Source organism: Scyliorhinus torazame, chromosome 14 (genome assembly GCF_047496885.1).
Source record: "Scyliorhinus torazame isolate Kashiwa2021f chromosome 14, sScyTor2.1, whole genome shotgun sequence".
Lineage (NCBI taxonomy): Eukaryota > Metazoa > Chordata > Chondrichthyes > Carcharhiniformes > Scyliorhinidae > Scyliorhinus > Scyliorhinus torazame.
Genome location: NC_092720.1, coordinates 175,518,206 through 175,537,354, shown reverse-complemented (window position 1 = coordinate 175,537,354; position 19,149 = coordinate 175,518,206). Strand labels below are relative to the sequence as shown.

At 43.4% G+C, this 19,149-nt stretch overlaps 6 non-coding genes across 6 annotated transcripts; all 6 read left to right on the top strand.

Moving 5' to 3' along the window:
- The first annotated feature begins 4,145 nt into the window (after positions 1 to 4,145).
- On the top strand, positions 4,146 to 4,219 carry trnan-guu (transfer RNA asparagine (anticodon GUU)). The gene has a single exon. It is a non-coding gene; the product is annotated as a tRNA-Asn (tRNA).
- A 1,916-nt stretch (positions 4,220 to 6,135) lies between these two features.
- On the top strand, positions 6,136 to 6,209 carry trnan-guu (transfer RNA asparagine (anticodon GUU)). Its single transcript has one exon. It is a non-coding gene; the product is annotated as a tRNA-Asn (tRNA).
- Positions 6,210 to 9,887: 3,678 nt separating this feature from the next.
- Positions 9,888 to 9,961, top strand: trnan-guu (transfer RNA asparagine (anticodon GUU)). Its single transcript has one exon. It is a non-coding gene; the product is annotated as a tRNA-Asn (tRNA).
- Positions 9,962 to 11,877: 1,916 nt separating this feature from the next.
- Positions 11,878 to 11,951, top strand: trnan-guu (transfer RNA asparagine (anticodon GUU)). The gene has a single exon. It is a non-coding gene; the product is annotated as a tRNA-Asn (tRNA).
- Positions 11,952 to 13,858: 1,907 nt separating this feature from the next.
- trnan-guu (transfer RNA asparagine (anticodon GUU)) lies at positions 13,859 to 13,932 on the top strand. Its single transcript has one exon. It is a non-coding gene; the product is annotated as a tRNA-Asn (tRNA).
- Positions 13,933 to 17,299: 3,367 nt separating this feature from the next.
- trnan-guu (transfer RNA asparagine (anticodon GUU)) lies at positions 17,300 to 17,373 on the top strand. The gene has a single exon. It is a non-coding gene; the product is annotated as a tRNA-Asn (tRNA).
- The last annotated feature ends 1,776 nt before the right edge of the window (positions 17,374 to 19,149 follow it).

Here is a 19,149-nt window from a genome sequence, read left to right as displayed (position 1 = left end):
CAAAGTCACCCTGTCCTGAACCACAGACTCCGTTCTGACTTCTCAGATGCTGTAAGACCTGCCGAGATTGCCCAACTTTTTGTGTTTTTGTTCCAGATTTGTGCATGGACAATAATTTGCTCTTCTGACGTGGCCAGGATGAGATTGTTTCCATCATAATTTGGCATGTTTATTCGAGTGACGTGACAGTTGTCGTCTCAGTGGCGCAATCGTTTTCCGCGTTCGGCTGTTAACCGAAAGGTTGGTGGTTCAATCCCACCCAGAGACGAAATGATATCCCTCCCGAGGATGAAAGGTTTTGTATACTTCGTCCCTCTGTGGGATCGAATCACCGCCTTGGTGCTTTTTATATTTCATGCCACGTTGATTTGATTTATTTTCTCCGGTTCCAATATTAAATACGCCAAATGCTGTCTTTATGATTTCAAACAGTCAGTTCGCATCCAAAGGTTTAATCAATATGTATTTGAACCACCATGGAGAGACATTCACCTAACAGCAACAGTGGAACGAAAGGGGCCTAGATTTTTCTCTTTAGATCAAAGAGTGTGAGACGGCGAATGAGAGGCACTGCAACGCGCAACTGGTATTTGGGCGGAGAAAGTCAATCGTGGAAATAGAGAGAGAATTAGTTTGCACTTGCAATATTCAAGAATGAGAGGAAAGGAATGCTGGGAGAAATCGTTTCAAAAAATCAGCAAGAGACAAAGAGACCAAGTTCCTCCGTAGAATACCCGTAATCCCGCAAATTGATCACGGCCAATCCAGCGAAACTGTTAATCCATGGACAATCTGGCTCATTTTAGCATGGCCAATACACCGAACGTTCACATCTTTGCACTGCGGGAGGGACCTCGAGCAGGTAGAGAAAACCGATGCAGACACCGGGAGAACGTCCAAATACCATAAGTTTGGGATGAATATCGGAATTGTTATGTATTATATATTATAGCCATTGCATTGTTATTTTTATGAGCCCGGTTAATTATCTTTGTTGCAGGAACATTATTATGGAACCAAAGTTAAGGCATCCAAACTTGTGTATCTACTAAAGTTGTTTTTAGGGAGTCATAAACTGTGCGTCATGATAGATTCCAAACAGTTGAAGACCAAGTACATCGACAGTTACAGACATGCTTCACTGGTGACGTGTGGCGCCGTGATCGCCTCGTGGTTAGTGCTCTGCGTTGTGGCCGCAGCAATTTCGATTCAGAGTCACGGCAGCGATAATTTGATGAGTTTTTCGCAAATGAACTGATGAGGAATTCTCTGAGGAAAGGACTCTTTAAAACGGGCTCACATCTGAGTGCATGCTTCTGCTCCTGTTTGATGCTCCAGAATTCAAACGCTTGTGAATACGAGAATCTCTTCAGCTCCCAGTTTTTTATTTTAACTATTATCAGCAAGCATACTCCTCAGGTTCTTGTCTGGTTGGAAGTGAAAACAGTCTCCCTCAATTTGCTGCATCAGCTTCTTTGGCCATTCACCCAAAATGTTCAAGTGTCTGAAGTAAAGACCCACGGAACCTTCTGTCTCCGCGGAGAATATTCTTGGTCTGGATGGTCCCTCCACCTCCATGAATTTCCTGACACCTGTCATGATGCAATGAGGAGGAGCGGGCAGGATTTTGGGAGATAATGCCAGTTGGCAATGGAGAAAATGGAAAAGAAGCGACACACGAAAATCAAGCACTAGTTTTGTGAATGTTGGGAAACACTTCTAGATAGAGACACCGGGGAGAACTAAGGGCGCTGCCCGACTGCTCATCGACAGTGACGTCACATTTCCTTTGGATAGAATGTTTCGAGAAATCAACTGATATTTAGAAGCTAATAAAACTGTCCTTACTGCACAATAGAAAATACAGTTTAATTATAGTTTCATTGCGAATATCTGGAAGCAGAAAATACAACAATGGCTCGAATGTAGAAGGCTGGAGGGCGTTATTGACAGGGCTACGGATAATGGCGTAGTCTTTGTTCTGTGACACATAATCACCCTGGATTGAAACACAGACTCTCTCCAGAGATGCTGTCAGACCTGCTGAGATTGCCCAGCATTTTGTGTTTTTGTTCCAGATTGGTGCATCAACAAGAAGGAACTGTTACGATGTGGACAAGATGAGACTGTGTCCATCTTAAATTGGCTTGTTTATTGGAGCTAAAAGAGCATTTGTTGTCTCTATAGCGCGTTCGGCCATTAACCGAAAGTTTTGTGGTTCGATCCCATCCAGAGACGAAGTGTTATCCCACCCCGGGTGAAGCGTATTTTACGTTGTCCCTCTGTGGGATCGAATCACCGCCTTGGTGCTTTTTATATTTCATGCCACGTTGATTTGATTTATTTTCTCTGGTTCCAATATTAAACACGCCAAATGCTGTGTTTCTGATTTTAAACAGTCAGTTCGCATCCAAAGGGTAAATGAATATGAATTTGAATTACCATAGAGAGACATTCACCCAATAGCAACAGTGGGATGAAAGGATCTTAGATTTTTCTCTTTGGATCAAAGAGGGCGAAACGGCGAATGAGAGACGCTCCAAAGTTCAACTGGTATGCGGGCGGAGATGTTGAGTCGTAGAAATAGAGAGAAAGTTGGTTTGCACTGACAATATTCAGGAATGAGAGGAAAGGGATACAGGATGAAATGGTTTTTTAAAAATCAGCAGGGGTCTTCGTGATCAAGCTCCTCCGTACAATGCCAGTCACCTGGCACGTTGATCTTGGCCAATCCAGCGAAACTGCTATTCTATGGACAATCTGGTACACTTTAGCATGGCCAGTCCACCGAACCTTCACATCTTTGGACTATGGGAGGGACCTTGAGCCGGCGGAGAAAACCGATGCAGAGACGGGAGAACGTCCAAATGCCATATATTTGGGATGAATGTCGAAATTGTTATGTATTATCTATTATAGCGGTTCTTTTTTTCAGCGTCGGTTAAAATGTATATATCCTTGTTGCAGGAACATTACTCTGGAACCAATGTTGAGGTATCCAAACTGTGTATCTACGAAACTTGTAATGAGAGAGTCATAAAGTGTTGGCCACGATAGATTCCAAACAGCTGATGATCAAGTACATCGGCAGTCACTGTGCATCTCGGCGGCAACGTGTGGCGTCGTGATCGTCTGGTGGTTAGTACTTTGCGCTGTGGCTGCATCAACCTCGCTTCGACTCCGAGTCACAACAGCGGTAAGTTAATGTGTATCTCGAAAATTAACGGGTGCGGAATTCTCTGTGTAAGGCCTCTTTAAAGCGGGTCACAACTGAGTGCATGTTTCTGCTCCTGTGAGAGGCACCTGAATTCAAACTGTTGTGAATACGAGAATCTCCTCAGATCACTGTTTTATATTTTAACTATTTTCATCCATCATACTCCTCCGGGTCTTTTATTTTTGCAAGTTAAAACAGTCTCTCTCAATTTGTTACATCAGCTTCTTCGGCTATTCACCCAAAACTTTCAAGTGTCTCAACCAAATACCCTCTGAACCTTCTTTATACGCCGAGAATAATCTTGGTCTCGATAGTCCCTCCATGGAAATGAATTTCCTGACATCTGGTCATGAAGCAGTGAGGAGTGGGCAGAATTTTGAGAAATAGAGCCACTTGGCAGTGGAGAAAAGGATACGAAGCAACACACGAAAATCAAGCACTAGGTTTGTGAATGTTGGGAAACACTTCGAGAAAGAGACACCGGGGAGAACGAAGGGCGCTTCCCGACTGATCGTCGACAGTCAAGACACATTTCCTTTGGTTACAATGAGAAATCAACTGATATTTAGAAACTAAGAAAACTGTCCTAACTGCACATCAGAAAATACAGTTTTATTGTAGTTTCACTGCGAATATCTGGCAGCAGAAAATACAAAAATGGCTCGAATGTAAAAGGCTGGAGGCGCGTTATTGACAGGGCTACGGATAATGGTGTAGTCTTTGTTGTGTAACACAAAGTCACCCTGTCTTGAACCACAGACTCCGTTCTGACTTCTCAGATGCTGTAAGACCTGCCGAGATTGCCCAACCTTTTGTGTTTTTGTTCCAGATTTGTGCATGGACAATAATTTGCTCTTATGTCGTGGCCAGGATGAGATTGTTTCCATCAGAATTTGGCATGTTTATTCGAATGACGAGTTAAGTTGTCGTCTCTGTGGCGCAATCGGTTAGCGCGTTCGGCTGTTAACCGAAAGGTTGGTGGTTCAATCCCACCCAGAGACGAAATGATATCCCTCCCGAGGATGAAATGTTTCGTATACTTCGTCCCTCTGTGGGATCGAATCACCGCCTTGGTGCTTTTTATATTTCATGCCACGTTGATTTGATTTATTTTCTCCGGTTCCAATATTAAACACGCCAAATGCTGTCTTTATGATTTCAAACAGTCAGTTCGCATCCAAAGGTTTAATCAATATGAATTTGAACCACCATGGAGAGACATTCGCCTAACAGCAACAGTGGAACGAAAGGGGCCTAGATTTTTCTCTTTAGATCAAAGAGTGTGAGACGGCGAATGAGAGGCACTCCAACGCGCAACTGGTATTTGGGCGAAGAAAGTCAATCCTGGAAATAGAGAGAGAGTTTGTTTGCACTTGCAATATTCAAGAATGAGAGGAAAGGAATGCTGGGAGAAATCGTTTCAAAAAATCAGCAAGAGACAAAGAGACCAAGTTCCTCCGTAGAATACCCGTAATCCCGCAAATTGATCACGGCCAATCCAGCGAAACTGTTAATCCATGGACAATCTGGCTCATTTTAGCATGGCCAATAAACCGAATGTTCACATCTTTGCACTGCGGGTGGGACCCCGAGAAGGTAGAGAAAACCGATGCAGACACCGGGAGAACGTCCAAATACCATAAGTTTGGGATGAATATCGGAATTGTTATGTATTATATATTACAGCCATTGCATTGTTATTTTTATGAGCCCGGTTAATTATCCTTGTTGCAGGAACATTATTATGGAACCAAAGTTAAGGTATCCAAACTTGTGTATCTACTAAATTTGTTTTTAGGGAGTCATAAACTGTGCGTCATGATAGATTCCAAACAGTTGATGACCAAGTACGTCGACAGTTACAGACATGCTTCGCCGGTGACGTGTGGCGCCGTGATCGTCTCGTGGTTAGTGCTCTGCGTTGTGGCCGCAGCAATTTCGATTCAGAGTCACGGCAGCGATAATTTGATGAGTTTTTCGCAAATGAACTGATGAGGAATTCTCTGAGGAAAGGACTCTTTAAAACGGGCTCACATCTGAGTGCATGCTTCTGCTCCTGTTTGATGCTCCAGAATTCAAACGCTTGTGAATACGAGAATCTCTTCAGCTCCCAGTTTTTTATTTTATCTATTATCAGCAAGCATACTCCTCAGGTTCTTGTCTGGTTGGAAGTGAAAACAGTCTCTCTCAATTTGCTGCATTAGCTTCTTTGGCCATTCACCCAAAATGTTCAAGTGTCTCAAGTAAAGACCCACGGAACCTTCTGTATCCGCGGAGAATATTCTTGGTCTGGATGGTCCCTCCATCTCCATGAATTTCCTGACATCTGACATGATGCAATTTAGAGGAGCGGGCAGGATTTTGGGAGATAATGCCAGTTGGCAATGGAGAAAATGGAAAAGAAGCGACACACGGAAATCAAGCACTAGTTTTGTGAATGTTGGCAAACACTTCGAGAAAGAGACACCGGGGAGAACGAAGGGCGCTGCCCGACTGCTCATCGACAGTGACGTCACATTTCCATTGGTTAGAATTATTCGAGAAATCAACTGATATTTAGAATCTAAGAAAACTGTCCTTACTGCACATCAGAATATACAGTTTAATTATAGTTTCATTGCGAATATCTGGAAGCAGAAAATACAACAATGGCTCGAATGTAGAAGGCTGGAAGGCGTTATTGACAGGGCTACGGATAATGGCGTAGTCTTTGTTCTGTGACACATAATCAACCTGGCTTGAAACACAGACTCCGTTCTCTCTCCACAGATGCTGTCAGACCTGCTGAGATTGCCCAGCATTTTGAGTTTTTGTTCCAGATTGGTGCATCAACAAGAAGGAACTGTTACGATGTGGACAAGATGAGACTGTGTCCATCTTAAATTGGCCTTTTTATTGGAGCTGAAGTAGCATTTGTCGTCTCTGTGGCGCAATCGGTCAGCGCGTTCGGCTGTTAACTGAAAGGTTGGTGGTTCGATCCCACCCAGAGACGGAATGTTATCCCACCCCGCGTGAACCGCATTTTACTTTGTCCCTCTGTGCGATCGAAACACCGCCTTGGTGCTTTTAATATTTCATTCCACGTTGATTTGATTTCTTTTCTCCGGTTCCAATATTAAACACGCCAAATTCTGTCTTTCTGATTTTAAACATTCAGTTCGCATCCAAAGGGTTAATGAATATGAATTTGAATTACCATAGAGAGACATTCATCCAATAGCAACAGTGGGATGAAAGGATCTTAGATTTTTCTCTTTGGATCAAAGAGGGCGAGACGGCGAATGAGAGACGCTCCAAAGTTCAACTGGTATGCGGGCGGAGATGTTGAGTCGTAGAAATAGAGAGAAAGTTGGTTTGCACTGACAATATTCAGGAATGAGAGGAAAGGGATACAGAATGAAATGGTTTTTTAAAAATCAGCAGGGGTCTTCGTGATCAAGCTCCTCCGGAGAATGCCAGTCACCTGGCACGTTGATCGTGGCTAATCCAGCGAAACTGCTAGTCTATGGACAATCTGGCACACTTTAGCATGGCCAATCCACCGAACCTTCACATCTTTGGACTATGGGAGGGACCTCGAGCAGGCGGAGAAAATCGATGCAGAGACGGGAGAAAGTCCAAATGCCATATATTTGGGCTGAATGTCGAAATTGTTATGTGTTATCTATTATAGCGGTTCTTTTTATCAGCGTGGGTTAAAATGTATATACCCTTGTTGCAGGAACATTACTCTGGAACCAATGTTGATGTATCCAAACTGTGTATCTACGAAACTTGTAATGAGAGAGTCATCAAGTGTTGGCCATGATAGATTCCAAACAGTTGATGATCAAGTACATCAGCAGTCACTGTGCACCTGGTCGGGAACGTGTGGCGTCGTGATCGTATAGTGGTTAGTACTTTGAGCTGTGGCTGCATCAACCTCGCTTCGACTCCGAGTCACGACAGCGGTAAGTTAATGTGTATCTCGAAAATTAACGGGTGCGGAATTCTCTGTGTAAGGCCTCTTTAAAGCGGGTCACAACTGAGTGCATGTTTCTGCTCCTGTGAGAGGCACCTGAATTCAAACTGTTGTGAATACGAGAATCTCCTCAGATCACTGTTTTATATTTTAACTATTTTCATCCATCATACTCCTCCGGGTCTTTTATTTTTGCAAGTGAAAACAGTCTCTATCAATTTATTACATCAGCTTCTTCGGCTATTCACTCAAAACTTTCAAGTGTCTCAACCAAATACCCACTGAACCTTCTTTATACGCGGAGCATAATTTGGTCTCGATAGTCCCTCCATGGAAATGAACTTCCTGACATCTGGTTATGAAGCAGTGAGGAGTGGGCAGAATTTTGAGAAATAGAGCCACTTGGCAGTGGAGAAAAGGATACGAAGCAACACACGAAAATCAAGCACTAGGTTTGTGAATGTTGGCAAACACTTCGAGAAAGAGACACCGGGGAGAACGAAGGGCGCTGCCCGACTGCTCATCGACAGTGACGTCACATTTCCTTTGGTTAGAAAGATTCGAGAAATCAACTGATATTTAGAATCTAAGAAAACTGTCCTTACTGCACATCAGAATATACAGTTTAATTATAGTTTCATTGCGAATATCTGGAAGCAGAAAATACAACAATGGCTCGAATGTAGAAGGCTGGAGGGCGTTATTGACAGGGCTATGGATAATGGCGTGGTCTTTGTTCTGTGACACATAATCAACGTGGCCTGAAACACAGACTCCGTTCTCTCTCCACAGATGCTGTCAGACCTGCTGAGATTGCCCAGCATCTTGTGTTTTTGTTCCAGATTGGTTAGGGTTGGGGTTAGGGTTAGGGTTAGGGTTAGGGTTCTTTTCTCCGGTTTTAGATTTATTTTCTCCGGTTCCAATATTAAACACGCCAAGTTCTGTCTTTCTGATTTTAAACATTCAGTTCGCATCCAAAGGGTTAATGAATATGAATTTGAATTACCATAGAGAGACATTCACCCAATAGCAACAGTGGGATGAAAGGAACTTAGATTATTCTCTTTGGATCAAAGAGGGCGAGACGGCGAATGAGAGACGCTCCAAAGTTCAACTGGTATGCGGGAGGAGATGTTGAGACGTAGAAATAGAGAGAAAGTTGGTTTGCACTGACAATATTCAGGAATGAGAGGAAAGGGATACAGAATGAAATGGTTTTTAAAAAATCAGCAGGGGTCTTCGTGATCAAGCTCCTCCGTAGAATTCCAGTCACCTGGCACGTTGATCTTGGCCAATCCAGCGAAACTGCTAGTCTATGGACAATCTGGCACACTTTAGCATGGCCAATCCACCGAACCTTCACATCTTTGGACTATGGGAGGGACCTCGAACAGGCGGAGAAAATCGATGCAGAGACGGGAGAAAGTCCAAATGCCATATATTTGGGCTGAATGTCGAAATTGTTATGTGTTATCTATCATAGCGGTTCTTTTTATCAGCGTGGGTTAAAATGTATATACCCTTGTTGCAGGAACATTACTCTGGAACCAAAGTTGAGGTATCCAAACTGTGTATCTACGAAACTTGTAATGAGAGAGTCATAAAGTGTTGGCCATGATAGATTCCAAACAGTTGATGATCAAGTACATCGGCAGTCACTGTGCACCTCGGCGGGAACATGTGGCGTCGTGATCGTATAGTGGTTAGTACTTTGAGCTGTGGCTGCATCAACCTCACTTCGACTCCGAGTCACGACAGCGGTAAGTTAATGTGTATCTCGAAAATTAACGGGTGCGGAATTCTCTGTGTAAGGCCTCTTTAAAGCGGGTCACAACTGAGTGCATGTTTCTGCTCCTGTGAGAGGCACCTGAATTCAAACTGTTGTGAATACGAGAATCTCCTCAGGTCACTGTTTTATATTTTAACTATTTTCATCCATCATACTCCTCCGGGTCTTTTATTTTTGCAAGTGAAAACAGTCTCTCTCAATTTGTTACATCAGCTTCTTCGGCTATTCACCCAAAACTTTCAAGTGTCTCAACCAAATACCCACTGAACCTTCTTTATACGCGGAGAATAATCTTGGTCTCGATAGTCCCTCCATGGAAATGAATTTCCTGACATCTGGTCATGAAGCAGTGAGGAGTGGGCATAATTTTGAGAAATAGAGCCACTTGGCAGTGGAGAAAAGGATACGAAGCAACACACGAAAATCAAGCACTAGGTTTGTGAATGTTGGGAAACACTTCGAGAAAGAGACACCGGGGAGAACGAAGGGCGCTTCCCGACTGATCGTCGACAGTCAAGACACATTTCCTTTGGTTACAATGAGAAATCAACTGATATTTAGAAACTAAGAAAACTGTCCTAACTGCACATCAGAAAATACAGTTTTATTGTAGTTTCACTGCGAATATCTGGCAGCAGAAAATACAAAAATGGCTCGAATGTAAAAGGCTGGAGGCGCGTTATTGACAGGGCTACGGATAATGGTGTAGTCTTTGTTGTGTAACACAAAGTCACCCTGTCTTGAACCACAGACTCCGTTCTGACTTCTCAGATGCTGTAAGACCTGCCGAGATTGCCCAACCTTTTGTGTTTTTGTTCCAGATTTGTGCATGGACAATAATTTGCTCTTATGTCGTGGCCAGGATGAGATTGTTTCCATCAGAATTTGGCATGTTTATTCGAATGACGAGTTAAGTTGTCGTCTCTGTGGCGCAATCGGTTAGCGCGTTCGGCTGTTAACCGAAAGGTTGGTGGTTCAATCCCACCCAGAGACGAAATGATATCCCTCCCGAGGATGAAATGTTTCGTATACTTCGTCCCTCTGTGGGATCGAATCACCGCCTTGGTGCTTTTTATATTTCATGCCACGTTGATTTGATTTATTTTCTCCGGTTCCAATATTAAACACGCCAAATGCTGTCTTTATGATTTCAAACAGTCAGTTCGCATCCAAAGGTTTAATCAATATGAATTTGAACCACCATGGAGAGACATTCACCTAACAGCAACAGTGGAACGAAAGGGGCCTAGATTTTTCTCTTTAGATCAAAGAGTGTGAGACGGCGAATGAGAGGCACTCCAACGCGCAACTGGTATTTGGGCGAAGAAAGTCAATCCTGGAAATAGAGAGAGAGTTTGTTTGCACTTGCAATATTCAAGAATGAGAGGAAAGGAATGCTGGGAGAAATCGTTTCAAAAAATCAGCAAGAGACAAAGAGACCAAGTTCCTCCGTAGAATACCCGTAATCCCGCAAATTGATCACGGCCAATCCAGCGAAACTGTTAATCCATGGACAATCTGGCTCATTTTAGCATGGCCAATACACCGAACGTTCACATCTTTGCACTGCGGGTGGGACCCCGAGCAGGTAGAGAAAACCGATGCAGACACCGGGAGAACGTCCAAATACCATAAGTTTGGGATGAATATCGGAATTGTTATGTATTATATATTACAGCCATTGCATTGTTATTTTTATGAGCCCGGTTAATTATCCTTGTTGCAGGAACATTATTATGGAACCAAAGTTAAGGTATCCAAACTTGTGTATCTACTAAATTTGTTTTTAGGGAGTCATAAACTGTGCGTCATGATAGATTCCAAACAGTTGATGACCAAGTACATCGACAGTTACAGACATGCTTCGCCGGTGACGTGTGGCGCCGTGATCGTCTCGTGGTTAGTGCTCTGCGTTGTGGCCGCAGCAATTTCGATTCAGAGTCACGGCAGCGATAATTTGATGAGTTTTTCGCAAATGAACTGATGAGGAATTCTCTGAGGAAAGGACTCTTTAAAACGGGCTCACATCTGAGTGCATGCTTCTGCTCCTGTTTGATACTCCAGAATTCAAACGCTTGTGAATACGAGAATCTCTTCAGCTCCCAGTTTTTTATTTTATCTATTATCAGCAAGCATACTCCTCAGGTTCTTGTCTGGTTGGAAGTGAAAACAGTCTCTCTCAATTTGCTGCATTAGCTTCTTTGGCCATTCACCCAAAATGTTCAAGTGTCTCAAGTAAAGACCCACGGAACCTTCTGTGTACGCGGAGAATATTCTTGGTCTGGATGGTCCCTTCATCTCCATGAATTTCCTGACATCTGACATGATTCAATTTAGAGGAGCGGGCAGGATTTTGGGAGATAATGCCAGTTGGCAATGGAGAAAATGGAAAAGAAGCGACACACGGAAATCAAGCACTAGTTTTGTGAATGTTGGCAAACACTTCGAGAAAGAGACACCGGGGAGAACGAAGGGCGCTGCCCGACTGCTCATCGACAGTGACGTCACATTTCCATTGGTTAGAATGATTCGAGAAATCAACTGATATTTTGAATCTAAGAAAACTGTCCTTACTGCACATCAGAATATACAATTTAATTATAGTTTCATTGCGAATATCTGGAAGCAGAAAATACAACAATGGCTCGAATGTAGAAGGCTGGAAGGCGTTATTGACAGGGCGACGGATAATGGCGTAGTCTTTGTTCTGTGACACATAATCAACCTGGCTTGAAACACAGACTCCGTTCTCTCTCCACAGATGCTGTCAGACCTGCTGAGATTGCCCAGCATTTTGAGTTTTTGTTCCAGATTGGTGCATCAACAAGAAGGAACTGTTACGATGTGGACAAGATGAGACTGTGTTCCTCTTAAATTGGCCTGTTTATTGGAGCTAAAGGAGCATTTGTCGTCTCTGTGGCGCAATCGGTCAGCGCGTTCGGCTGTTAACTAAAAGGTTGGTGGTTCGATCCCACCCAGAGACGGAATGTTATCCCACCCCGCGTGAACCGCATTTTACTTTGTCCCTCTGTGCGATCGAAACACCGCCTTGGTGCTTTTAATATTTCATGCCACGTTGATTTGATTTCTTTTCTCCGGTTCCAATATTAAACACGCCAAATTCTGTCTTTCTGATTTTAAACATTCAGTTCGTATCCAAAGGGTTAATGAATATGAATTTGAATTACCATAGAGAGACATTCATCCAATAGCAACAGTGGGATGAAAGGATCTTAGATTTTTCTCTTTGGATCAAAGAGGGCGAGACGGCGAATGAGAGACGCTCCAAAGTTCAACTGGTATGCGGGCGGAGATGTTGAGTCGTAGAAATAGAGAGAAAGTTGGTTTGCACTGACAATATTCAGGAATGAGAGGAAAGGGATACAGAATGAAATGGTTTTTAAAAAATCAGCCGGGGTCTTCGTGATCAAGCTCCTCCGGAGAATGCCAGTCACCTGGCACGTTGATCTTGGCCAATCCAGCGAAACTGCTAGTCTATGGACAATCTGGCACACTTTAGCATGGCCAATCCACCGAACCTTCACATCTTTGGACTATGGGAGGGACCTCGAGCAGGCGGAGAAAATCGATGCAGAGACGGGAGAAAGTCCAAATGCCATATATTTGGGCTGAATGTCGAAATTGTTATGTGTTATCTATTATAGCGGTTCTTTTTATCAGCGTGGGTTAAAATGTATATACCCTTGTTGCAGGAACATTACCCTGGAACCAATGTTGAGGTATCCAAACTGTGTATCTACGAAACTTGTAATGAGAGAGTCATAAAGTGTTGGCCATGATAGATTCCAAACAGTTGATGATCAAGTACATCGGCAGTCACTGTGCATCTCGGCGGGAACGTGTGGCGTCGTGATCGTCTGGTGGTTAGTACTTTGCGCTGTGGCTGCATCAACCTCGCTTCGACTCCGAGTCACAACAGCGGTAAGTTAATGTGTATCTCGAAAATTAACGGGTGCGGAATTCTCTGTGTAAGGCCTCTTTAAAGCGGGTCACAACTGAGTGCATGTTTCTGCTCCTGTGAGAGGCACCTGAATTCAAACTGTTGGCAATACGAGAATCTCCTCAGATCACTGTTTTATATTTTAACTATTTTCATCCATCATACTCCTCCGGGTCTTTTATTTTTGCAAGTGAAAACAGTCTCTCTCAATTTGTTACATCAGCTTCTTCGGCTATTCACCCAAAACTTTCAAGTGTCTCAACCAAATACCCTCTGAACCTTCTTTATACGCGGAGAATATTCTTGGTCTCGATAGTCCCTCCATGGAAATGAATTTCCTGACATCTGGTCATGAAGCAGTGAGGAGTGGGCAGAATTTTGAGAAATAGAGCCACTTGGCAGTGGAGAAAAGGATACGAAGCAACACACGAAAATCAAGCACTAGGTTTGTGAATGTTGGGAAACACTTCGAGAAAGAGAAACCGGGGAGAACGAAGGGCGCTTCCCGACTGATCGTCGACAGTCAAGACACATTTCCTTTGGTTACAATGAGAAATCAACTGATATTTAGAAACTAAGAAAACTGTCCTAACTGCACATCAGAAAATACAGTTTTATTGTAGTTTCACTGCGAATATCTGGCAGCAGAAAATACAAAAATGGCTCGAATGAAAAAGGCTGGAGGCGCGTTATTGACAGGGCTACGGATAATGGTGTAGTCTTTGTTCTGTAACACAAAGTCACCCTGTCTTGAACCACAGACTCCGTTCTGACTTCTCAGATGCTGTAAGACCTGCGGAGATTGCCCAACCTTTTGTGTTTTTGTTCCAGATTTGTGCATGGACAATAATTTGCTCTTTTGACGTGGCCAGGATGAGATTGTTTCCATCATTATTTGTCATGTTTATTCGAGTAACGAGAGCAGTTGTCATCTCTGTGGCGCAATCGGTTAGCGCGTTCGGCTGTTAATCGAAAGGTTGGTGGTTCAATCCCACCCGAAGACGAAATGATATTCCTCCCGAGGCTGAAATGTTTTGTATACTTCGTCCCTCTGTGGGATCGAATCACCACCTTGATGCTTTTTATATTTCATGCCCCGTTGATTTGATTTATTTTCTCCGGTTCCAATTTTAAACACGCCAAATGCTGTCTTTATGATTTCAAACAGTCAGTTCGCATCCAAAGGTTTAATCAATATGAATTTGAACCACCATGGAGAGACATTCACCTGACAGCAACAGTGGAACGAAAGGGGCCTAGATTTTTCTCTTTAGATCAAAGAGTGTGAGACGGCGAATGAGAGGCACTGCAACGCGCAACTGGTATTTGGGCGGAGAAAGACAATCGTGGAAATAGAGAGAGAGTTTGTTTGAACTTGCAATATTCAAGAATGGGAGGAAAGGAATGCTGGGAGAAATGGTTTCAAAAAATCAGCAAGAGACAAAGAGACCAAGTTCCTCCGTAGAATACCCGTAATTCCGCAAATTGATCACGGCCAACACAGCGAACCTGTTAATCCATGGACAATCTGGCTCATTTTAGCATGGCCAATACACCGAACGTTCACATCTTTGCACTGCGGGGGGATCTCGAGCAGGTAGAGAAAACCGATGCAGACACCGGGAGAACGTCCAAATACCATAAGTTTGGGATGAATATCGGAATTGTTATGTATTATATATTACAGCCATTGCATTGTTATTTTTATGAGCCCGGTTAATTATCCTTGTTGCAGGAACATTATTATGGAACCAAAGTTAAGGCATCCAAACTTGTGTATCTACTAAAGTTGTTTTTAGGGAGTCATAAACTCTGCGTCATGATAGATTCCAAACAGTTGATGACCAAGTACATCGACAGTTACAGACATGCTTCGCCGGTGACGTATGGCGCCGTGATCGTCTCGTGGTTAGTGCTCTGCGTTGTGGCCGCAGCAATTTCGATTCAGAGTCACGGCAGCGATAATTTGATGAGTTTTTCACAAATGAACTGATGAGGAATTCTCTGAGGAAAGGACTCTTTAAAACGGGCTCACATCTGAGTGCATGCTTCTGCTCCTGTTTGATGCTCCAGAATTCAAACGCTTGTGAATACGAGAATCTCTTCAGCTCCCAGTTTTTTATTTTAACTATTATCAGCAAGCATACTCCTCAGGTTCTTGTCTGGTTGGAAGCGAAAACAGACTCTCTCAATTTGCTGCATCATCTTCTTTGGCCATTCACCCAAAATGTTCAAGTGTCTCAAGTAAAGACCCACGGAACCTTCTGTATACGCGGAGAATATTCTTGGTCTGGATGGTCCCTCCATCTGCATGAATTTCCTGACATCTGACATGATGCAATGAAGAGGAGCGGGCAGGATTTTGGGAGATAATGCCAGTTGGCAATGGAGAAAATGGAAAAGAAGCGACACACGGAAATCAAGCACTAGTTTTGTGAATGTTGGGAAACACTTCGAGAAAGAGACACCGGGGAGAACGAAGGGCGCTGCCCGACTGCTCATCGACAGTGACGTCACATTTCCATTGGTTAGAATGATTCGAGAAATCAACTGATATTTAGAATCTAAGAAAACTGTCCTTACTGCACATCAGAATATACAGTTTAATTATAGTTTCATTGCGAATAGCTGGAAGCAGAAAATACAACAATGGCTCGAATGTAGAAGGCTGGAAGGCGTTATTGACAGGGCTACGGATAGTGGCGTAGTCTTTGTTCTGTGACACATAATCAACGTGGCTTGAAACACAGACTCCGTTCTCTCTCCACAGATGCTGTCAGACCTGCTGAGATTGCCCAGCATTTTGTGTTTTTGTTCCAGATTGGTGCATCAACAAGAAGGAACTGTTACGATGTGGACAAGATGAGACTGTGTCCATCTTAAATTGGCTTGTTTATTGGAGCTAAAAGAGCATTTGTCGTCTCTGTGGCGCAATCGGTCAGCGCGTTCGGCTGTTAACTGAAACAATCCATGGACAATCTGGCTCATTTTAGCATGGCCAATACACCGAACGTTCACATCTTTGCACTGCGGGTGGGATCTCGAGCAGGTAGAGAAAACCGATGCAAACACCGGGAGAACGTCCAAATACCATAAGTTTGGGATGAATATCGGAATTGTTATGTATTATATATTACAGCCATTGCATTGTTATTTTTATGAGCCCGGTTAATTATCCTTGTTGCAGGAACATTATTATGGAACCAAAGTTAAGGTATCCAAACTTGTGTATCTACTAAATTTGTTTTTAGGGAGTCATAAACTGTGCGTCATGATAGATTCCAAACAGTTGATGACCAAGTACATCGACAGTTACAGACATGCTTCGCCGGTGACGTGTGGCGCCGTGATCGTCTCGTGGTTAGTGCTCTGCGTTGTGGCCGCAGCAATTTCGATTCAGAGTCACGGCAGCGATAATTTGATGAGTTTTTCGCAAATGAACTGATGAGGAATTCTCTGAGGAAAGGACTCTTTAAAACGGGCTCACATCTGAGTGCATGCTTCTGCTCCTGTTTGATGCTCCAGAATTCAAACGCTTGTGAATACGAGAATCTCTTCAGCTCCCAGTTTTTTATTTTATCTATTATCAGCAAGCATACTCCTCAGGTTCTTGTCTGGTTGGAAGTGAAAACAGTCTCTCTCAATTTGCTGCATCAGCTTCTTTGGCCATTCACCCAAAATGTTCAAGTGTCTCAAGTAAAGACCCACGGAACCTTCTGTATACGCGGAGAATATTCTTGGTCTGGATGGTCCCTCCATCTCCATGAATTTCCTGACTTCTGGCATGATGCAATGAAGAGGAGCGGGCAGGATTTTGGGAGATAATGCCAGTTGGCAATGGAGAAAATGGAAAAGAAGCGACACACGAAAATCAAGCACTAGTTTTGTGAATGTTGGGAAACACTTCGAGAAAGAGACACCGGGTAGAACGAAGGGCGCTGCCCGACTGCTCATCGACAGTGACCTCACATTTCCTTTGGTTAGAATGATTCGAGAAATCAACTGATATTTAGAATCTAAGAAAACTGTCCTTACTGCACATCAGAATATACAGTTTAATTATAGTTTCATTGCGAATATCTGGAAGCAGAAAATACAACAATGGCTCGAATGTAGAAGGCTGGAGGGCGTTATTGATAGGGCTACGGATAATGGCGTAGTCTTTGTTCTGTGACACATGATCAACGTGGCTTGAAACACAGACGCCGTTCTCTCTCCACAGATGCTGTCAGACCTGCTGAGATTGCCCAGCATTTTGTGTTTTTGTTCCAGATTGGTGCATCAACAAGAATGAGCTGTTACGATGTGGACAAGATGAGACTGTGTCCATCTTAAATTGGCTTGTTTATTGGTGCTAAACGAGCGTTGATCGTCTCTGTGGCGCAATCGGTCAGCGCGTTCGGCTGTTAACGGAAAGTTTGGTGGTTCGATCCCACCCAGCGACGTAGGGTTATCCCACCCCGGCTGAAGCGTATTTTACTTTGTCCCTCTGTGGGATCGAATCAACGCCTTGGTGCTTTTTATATTTCATGCCACGTTGATTTGATTTCTTTTCTCCGGTTCCAATATTAAACACGCCAAATGCTGACTTTCTGATTTTAAAAATTCAGTTCGCATCCAAAGAGTTAATGAATATCAATTTGAATTACCATAGAGAGACATTCACCCAATAGCAACAGTGTGATGAAAGGATCTTACATTTTTCTCTTTGGATCAAAGAGGGCGAGACGGCGAATGAGAGACGCTCCAAAGTTTAACTGGAATGCGGGCGGAGATGTTGAGTCGTAGAAATAGAGAGAAAGATGGATTGCACTGACAATATTCAGGAATGAGAGGAAAAGGACACAGGATGAAATGGTTTTTAAAATATCAGCAGGGGTCTTCGTGATCAAGCTCCTCCGTCGAATGCCAGTCACCTGGCACGTTGATCTTGGCCAATCCAGCGAAAGTGCTAGTCTATGGACAATCTGGCACACTTTAGCATGGCCAATCCACCGAACCTTCACATCTTTGGACTATGGGAGGGACCTCGAGCAGGCGGAGAAAACCGGTGCAGAGACGGGAGAAAGTCCAAATGCCATATATTTGGGCTGAATGTCGAAATTGTTATGTGTTATGAATTATGGCGGTTCTTTTTATCAGCGTGGTTTAAAATGTATATATCCTCGTTGCAGGAATATTACTCTGGAACCAATGTTGAGGTATCCAAACTGTGTATCTACGAAACTTGTAATGAGAGAGTCATAATGTGTTAGCCATGATAGATTCCAAACAGTTGATGACCAAGTACATCGGCAGTCACAGTGCACCGAGGCGGTAACGTGTGGCGTCGTGATCGGAAAGTGGTTAGTACTTTGCGCTGTGGCTGCATCAACCTCGCTTCGACTCCGAATCACGTCAGCGATAAGTTAATGTGCATCTCGGAAATGAACGAGTGCGGAATTCTCTGTATAAGGCCTCTTTAAAGCGGGTCACAACTGAGTTCATGTTTCTGCTCCTGTTAGAGGCTCCTGAATTCAAACTGTTGTGAATACGAGAATCTCCTCAGATCACGGTTTTATATTTTAACTAGTATCATCTATCATACTCCGCCGGGTCTTTTATTTTTGCAAGTGAAACAGTCTCTCTCAATTTGTTCCATCAGCCTCTTCGGCTATTCACCCAAAACTTTCAAGTGTCTCAACCAAATACCCACTGAACCCTCTTTATACGCGGAGAATAATCTTGGTCTCGATAGTCCCTCCATGGAAATGAATTTCCTGACATCTGGTCATGAAGCAGTGAGGAGGAGAGGGCAGAATTCTGAGAAATGGAGCCACTTGGCAGTGGAGAAAAGGAAACGAAGCAACACATGAAAATCAAGCACTAGTTTTGTGAATGTTGGGAAACACTTCGAGAAAGAGACTCCGAGGAACGAAGGGCGCTGCCCGACTGATCGTCGACAGTCAAGACACATTTCCTTTGGTTAGAATGAGAAATCAACTGATATTTAGAAACTAAGAAAACTGTCCTAACTGCACATCAGAATTTACAGTTTTATTATAGTTTCACTGCGAATATCTGGAAGCAGAAAATACAAAAATGGCTCGAATGTCAAAGGCTGGAGGAGCGTTATTGACAGGGCTACGGATAATGGTGTAGTCTTTGTTCTGTAACACAAAGTCACCCTGTCTTGAACCTTAGACTCCGTTCTGACTTCTCAGATGCTGTAAAACCTGCCG